General features: G+C 34.7%; 1 protein-coding gene across 1 annotated transcript in view; it reads right to left on the bottom strand.

The window, feature by feature from the left end:
• The window catches only part of FBXO8 (F-box protein 8), a 52,960-nt gene extending 45,185 nt beyond the window's left edge, over positions 1-7,775 (bottom strand). Inside the window, exon 1 of the mRNA XM_036093435.2 lies at positions 7,526-7,775. The gene's annotated coding sequence lies outside the window, so the exon portion shown is untranslated. The remainder of the gene's footprint in view (positions 1-7,525) is intronic.
• Between the last annotated feature and the right edge of the window lie 20 nt (positions 7,776-7,795).

Consider the following 7,795-nt stretch of genomic DNA (forward strand, 5'->3'; position numbering starts at 1 on the left):
CTATAAGTACTAAGACGAGGAATTGATTCCACACAATAGGCTACATGGATAAATCCGTACCAAACAGTGCCTTAGATCTATAAAGTGCTCAGTAAATGTTTGTTGAGTGAACAAATGGATGAATGATGAACAATGATAAAAAAACTGATTTAGATGAACCTCGACCTAAACTTCACATATCTTTTAAAAATTAAATGAAATTGCATCATGGCCTTAAATGTAAAGCATAAAATTGTAAAACCTTTTCTAATTTTTTCTAAAATTCATAGAAGGAAATTTTAAGGATCTAGGACTGGGCAAAGAGTTCTCATACTTGACATCAAAAACATGATCCATAAAAGTAAAAACTGACAAGGTGTACCTCTATAATCAAAAACTTTCTCTTTGAAAAACCATGTGAAGATGAAAACACAAACTATGTACAGACTGATAGAAAATATCTGAAAGCCTCATATCTGACAAAGGACTAGTATCTAGCTTACATAAACAACGCTCAAAAATCAAGTAAAGAAATCAAAAATTTCAATTAAGAAGGGGACAAAAGACATGAACAGATATTTCACCAAAGAGGATATAATAAATGGCACATAAGCATGTGGTAACATGTTCACCATCATTACCCAGGAGGGAAGCGGGTCTAATTGTAAAAAGGTAGCATGAGGGATCCCTGTGGTGTCCAACCTGTTCAGTATCTTATGTGTGGTGCCAGGTATGTGAACCTGTGCAGAATTTCACATACCCATTTACACATGGGAGTAAAAATAAAACTGGGGGAATATGAATAAAAAAGATGAACTGTATTAATGTCAACATCTGAGTTGTGATAGTACATTACAGTTTTGCAAAATGTTACCATCCATGGAAACTAGGTAGAGTACAAGAGATCTCTCTGTGTATTTCTTGAAACTGCATGTGCATCCACAATAACCTCAAAAAAGGGGGAACAAAATTGTACAACATCTTAAAATGGGGGAATTTTATGGTATGGGAATCATACCTGAATAAACTGCTTTAAAAAAAGAATCAGGGGTGCCTGGGTGGCTCAGTCGGTTGAGCGCTGACTCTTGATTTCAGCTCAGGTCATGATCTCAGGGTCCTGAGAGCCAGGTAGGGCTCTGCGGCTCAGCTGGGAGTCTACTTAAGGTTCTCTCTCCCTTTCCCTCCGCCCCTTCCCCTGCTCGTGCTCGCTCTCTCTCTAAAATAAACAAATCTTTAAAAAATTTTTAAAAATTAAAAAATTAAAAAAAATAAAAACCTAGGAATCCTCTCTGACTTCATGGAATTTACCATATAGGTCAAAAGAAGACATGATCAAGGAATACAAATCCTTAAGGATACAAATCCTATGTTTTAACTATTTACATAGGCTGTATCAATAATTGGGTAAAGGTATAAATGCTAAAGAATTGGTATTTGTGTGCCTTCCCCTTGATCTCATAAAAATGTAAATGCAAAATACATTAAAGAGAAAATTCATAAAGTTACCTCATTAAAAATCAAAGTACATAAACTAATGTAAATTTGGATTGCTTCAAATAATCATTTCTAACATAGAGAAATGATTTTATTTATTAAAAATATTTAAAAAATCAGAGTTTGTTTAAATCTGCTAAAGTCTTATATATCCTGGTTTCTATTAAAATAACAGCAACATTAATAATAATAACTTCTATTGTGCATCGATGTAATAATTATTTGGAAGAGTCTATTTTTAAAAATAGGTATTCAGGCCTCTTTGACTTTTAAAATTTATTTCTAGTTTTATTATGCTGAGATTAGGGAATGTAGGCTATATGATGTCTGCTTGAGAAAAATGTGTAAGTTTTCTTGACACTGCTACTCTGGAGGGTGAATTTAAAGTTACAGCTCCAATTATGCCATATGCTGTGTGACCTTAGATAGTTCAAGCAAGGTCTGTGAGCTTCTGATTCCTATAAAATGGGGGGAAATTACTCCTGTCTATTTTACAGGATTGCTGTAAGTCTTAACTGAGATAACATATCTAAAAGCATCTTTTAATTAGTAAAGCAGTATGTAGGTCCTGACTCAACTTTTTTTCCTAATGCCAAAATCCAAGAAACAGCAATACTTTTCTGACATGATTTTGGAGGTAGTATTTTCATTTTTAAGAAGTGAAATACAATTTTAGACAAAATTAATCTGAGGGTATAACATAGCACAATGATACTTCCACCTAAAGTCAGTGTAAATTAATCAACAACTATACTAGTCAGCAATTTATTAAAGTTTATAAGAACCATAACACTTTTTTTTTTGAAGATTTTATTTATTTATTTGACAGAGAGAGACACAGCGAGAGAGGGAACACAAGCAGGGGGAGTGGGAGATGGAGAAGCAGGCTTCCCGCCAAGCAGGGAGCCCGATGCGAGGCTGGATCCCAGGACCCTGGGATCATGACCTGAGCAGAAGGCAGATGCTTAACGACTGAGCCACACAGGCGCCCCAGAACCATAACACTTTTTTAACCAGTAGATGGCTATGTTTCTAAAATAGATAGTACTTTTGACCGTATTTGTAATGTCTTGTTCTCTTTTCAAGAGTAGAGTATTTCCACAAAAACATGAGATAGGATTTATTAATAGCTGTTGGTATATCTAGTATAAAGCTTATCTGTAAACTGTGAAGCAACTTTAATCAAAATGTCTCTAGGTAACAAATTAAACATCAAATAAAATACTATTCTATAAGAAAAAGGTAACTGCACTAGTGCTTTTAGTAATTCCATGGCACCAAGCATTCAAAGAGCACATGCTGTGGAGATGACTCTACGTAATAAAGAATGGTTTACATACCACTTAAGTAGAAAATACACTTGGAAGATGGGAAAAATAGAAATGAGTCTGTGGGATCAAAAAAGCATTCTTGTTTAAATACTTTTGTTTGAAGCAAACCACTTCCATAAGTCTCTGCCTGAGCAAACACTGTTAAATCACTGGTATGGGAGGATTGACAATTATCTAATTAAAATAACTCATTATAAAAAGTTAGTTTTCTTCAGTAATTCCTAAACATCTGAAGAGTGGAATTTAGAAATAAGAAATTTCTTATCTCAGATAAAGATCTAAAATGTGTGCCAGAAGTGTTATGTCTAAAATGCTGATTTTATTAAGACTTAAAGATAAGAAAATTCACTTACTTTTACCTTTTTAGAGATTTTCAATATTTTTCAATTAGAAAGTAACAACTAGATTGATTATTTTAGGTTCTAAAAATCTTTAAATGATGTGATATTACTCAATGACATAATAACATGAGAAATTCTGTGAGAAAATATTTTCCACAATACATTTAGAATCAAATGGGCAGTCCAGCATTTATTTCTCTACTTCCAAAAGTACAGACCACCAAAGTAGTTTAGAACACACTAGGTGGAGAAATTAAAAAAAAGAGAAAAAAAGGGAAAAGAAAAAAACATGATAACCAATCACACCCCTAAAACTGAATGGCAACAATTGTAGAGAAAGAAGGAAGGGTAAGCCCACAAGGAGGTCTTTCTAAGGAGAAAAGGGAAATAGCTAAGTACTAAGAGGTCACAAGGTACATTAAACACATAAAAAAAACCCCACTCATTAAATTTAAAGATCTGGTCCTGCAAGAGCAGTTTGTGTTACTAAAAAGCATACCATTTGTACGTTTTTTTTTTTTTTTTAATTCAGAAAGATTTACAATATTACTTTCTGAAGTTTTTTCCAGTTCTTTAATTTGATTCTATAATGAGTGTTACCAAATGGAATTTAAACAAATGCAAAAATTAAAATGTGTCATTTAAATGTAATCAAATAAGCTGAGAATTTTTGTCTTATTTATTTTGCGGGGGCTTGTTTTGCAACAAATGCGCCCACTGTTTTAATCTTTAAATAAAATAAATTTATCATACTTCTCACCTGCTTTAACTTTTAAAGTAAAAACAATTATACTTCTTACCAGCATTATTGTTACTTACACTGGTTCTTACTTAATTGCACTATTTACTCAAACCCCTGGTAATCAACAACTGCCACAGCAGCATATCTCAACCCACCTCCTTGGGGCACACCACACTCCATGCTCACTAAAGAAAATGGCCATCCCTATGAGAGTTGAGTTGAGGAATTAAAAAACAAAGCAAAACAAAAACTGTAATTCTCACTGAATAGCTTTTAGACAAATAAAACAAGATATTAAAATATTGAGGGAGGCCTGAATATAAGGAAAGTCAGAAATGAGATGAGAAAATATCTAGTAATGAAAAGAGACAGACACAAAACCTAGATTTGATTCAGGTTCCTTCTCTTTATTAACCGTATTGAAAAAGTCACTTAAATTTCTATGTCTCAGTTTCCTCACCTGTAAAACAAGGGTTTTGAACCTAACAATCAATCCCTAAGGTCTCTTAACTGTAAAGTTCTATGATTCTATAAAAATTAAATGAGAAAAAAAAATCCTAAAAATAAATAAGTAAAATGAAGAGGTGATGCAGGGGTGTGTGTGTGTGTGTGTGTGTGTGTGTGTGTAAGCATCTGTTCTTTCTGTCTCTTTTTCCCTATGTTCATGACTAAACCTAATGCCTAAACTTGAAACCACAGATATCTTTTATCATCTCTATGTCACTAAAGTATTTGTCCCAAATACAATGTAAACTTATTCAAGTCAGGATGTTTTAGTTTTATTATAGAATATATACCAATAAATTTGTCAGAAAAACAAAATGAGAAAAAAAGAAACAGGGAATACAAATTCCTAGAAGTAGATATATTTCATTAAAGTTGTTTTAAAATAGTAAAATAATTCAATGAGAAAGAAATGAGTTAGATGTATGTTTCACAGACTTCAGTATTAATGATTCTGATGCATTAATCACAGGCCAGAAAAAGGATTAACCTCCGTTTCCAAATTTGAATCAAAATGTAGAAAAAACAGTTGTATATAGCACTTGGATAAGTAGTAAACTAAAATCATAAGTTTGAATGACTAACTTCAATGCACTGTGATCAAAGAAGATAATCTCTCAGTAAATCAATGGTTTTATATTGTTAAAAGAGGAAAATGTCTTTTAATCTACACAAAAGCACAGTAAACACAAAAATTCCCTATTAAACTGATCATATATAATAAATTATAATGTGTGTTTTAGCTTATTTAGCAGTTATTATCATAAGGTATTGTGGATGGAAGTGTTTCAACTGTGTTATTTTCTCAAGCATCTGTTTAAAATTTTGCAAATATATAAGGGCCCAAAATCACATTCGTTAACTGGCTGTAACCTATAAATGAAATATGTAAACCTGACAGGGAATCTCAATTTAAAAGCCAAACTTATAATTTGAGAATTGACACATGCAGGCTGGTGTTAAGCACTTAAGTTATAAAAGATAAACCTGAATAATACTTTACTAACAGGTAAGGCTTTACAACATCTTTCAAACCTGGAAGAAGCATATAAAGTTTTACTGTAGATCACAGCCAAAATAGTGTCACAACAAGCCCTGAAAGCCTGTACCTTTAGTTTGTAAGGTTATGTGATTCCCTGACAAAAGCTATGCTGATGATGGACAGCCAGGTAATGCTGATTTAAGGCGGTACGTGCCACCTAAGAATAATGATGAAAACAGACATGAAAAACACATGTCTATTCTAAGATATACCTCTTCCATCCTTACTTGGTCTCACACCAACATAAAGACTGCCACTGACTTGCATTCTTTCTATACTAGAAAAGCATTACCTCTAGCTTTTCTAACCTCTTTCCTCCTTAAGAGCTATCTTTGCTCATGTTAATTTTGGTACAGTGTCAACCATATAAAATGGCAATGGGTAAGGAATACACAATCTCCACTTGTGATATGCTTTGCTATTGTAGACCCTAAAAATACAAACATTCCTCTCATGCACATAATCCCTCATGAGGCATAATTTCCAAGGAAAATAGTAAACCCCTCTTCAGATAATTAGTAGGGGGAAAAAAAGACAAAAAACAAAAACTTTTTTCCAGGAGAGATAATGCTTGCACAAACTTATTTCTTTACAAGTTGGCATTGCTTCTTGTCTGACTACATTTCTCTTTGATGCATTTTTGATCAGTTATTCCTATCTAGTAACTCTTAAAAGTTATCAGCCAAGCTGGGTTAGGCAGTCTAGAAGTTAGCCCCCAAAGACTTCTGGTTGGATTTACTACTCACTTCTAATACAATGGCAGTAGTGGTGAGATACCACTTCTGAGATTAGGTTATAAGAGACTATGGACAGTCTTGGGTACTCTCTATTGCTCACCCTATGGGAAAGCAGCTACCACACTGTGTGAAAAGCCCATGTGTGGAGAACCTAGGCCTACCAACCACCGTATGAGTGTACTTGGAAGCAGATCCTCCTACCCCTCAGTGAAGCCTTCAGATGAGATCACAGCCCCCAACTGTAGCTTGACTACAAACTCATGAAAGACCTTGGGTCAGAGGCTCTTTGCTAAGCTGTAACCAAATTTCTGACCTACAGAAACTGTGAGATAATAAACATTTGTTGGTTTAAGCTGCTAAATTTTGGAGTAATTTGTTACCCAGCAATTGATAACTAACACAGTACCTCAGACAAATTATCAAATTAACTGGCTAAAAATGGGAAGTTTCCTACTCAACTGGAAAAAGAGAATAAAATTTTTCCTTCATTCTCAGATCTGCTCAATTTTGTAAGCCATTTTCTTAGGGGGTAAAAACCCTCCTATCTCATAAATATGGTTACCATACTCCAAATATTAAAAGGACAAGGAAAGCAGAAATGAAAAACATAAATTAGCTTCACTTTGCAGTAATAAAGATCATCATACACTGATTTGGAGAGAAACATCTAGGATCCTTGAAAATAAAAATTCAATTTGTTAAAATAAGTAGACTCAGTTATTAAATTACTAACTATATACAGAACCTAAAAATAAAAACAAAAAATTTCAATGAGGATTCGAATTTATGTAACTTCATCTAATATTTAATTGGAACACCCGACATAGAAGAGAGCAGAGACCAGTTACAAAGAAACAAACAAGAGACAAATTAAGAATTTGCCAAATTTCTAACACAAGTTTGATGGCTGAAGCACCTGGCAAAGCCATCATGTCCTTAAGTAAAAGTGTTTGCATTCATATTACTGAAAAGTAAGTAAAGAACTGAAAACTGTCTATGCATCAAGAAAACACTCTACTTGAAAAGCAACACTTGGGCTAGAAAAGAGTAATCTTTGCCATTTCTCGTCTTTATTTCATAACGAGGCTAAGACACCACCTGGGGTCCCAAGTTAACCTATATACTCCATGGCCTAGAAACACAAGGAACACACCTACTCCCGCCTCCTGATACAGATTCCACATTTTAACAAGCCATTACAGCTGTCACTCAAAGTGCTCTGCGCTGCCATTGGTCCCAAAGTCTTGCTGGTTGGCAAGTTTCTGCCAACTGGCAAACACCGGTTGTCTTTATTTTCGAGAAGAAAAGTAAGGGTATGCAGAGAAAAGAGGCAAGAGCTCTGAAATCTCTTGTACCTGAGCGACCTGCGATCCCCACCGCCGCCGCGACGAATCGGCCTCTGGGCGGGGACTTTTAGTAAAAAAAAAAAAAATGGCTCAGCCAGGAACTGGTGCCCAGGCCATGGAGAAGCCGGTTCAAACTTTTACTTGTTCACGCCGGTGGAGGTATCAGCAGTGAGAATACCAGAAGCAGCACAGGATCCCTCTGAACTGAGCGCACGTCAAGCTGCAGCAGCCAGAGCTGCCGACTGTCCGACTTTTGACGTTTCCTATTGTTGCCGGAAG

The sequence above is a fragment of the Halichoerus grypus genome, chromosome 3 (assembly GCF_964656455.1).
Source record: "Halichoerus grypus chromosome 3, mHalGry1.hap1.1, whole genome shotgun sequence".
In the NCBI taxonomy this organism is placed as follows: Eukaryota; Metazoa; Chordata; class Mammalia; order Carnivora; family Phocidae; genus Halichoerus; species Halichoerus grypus.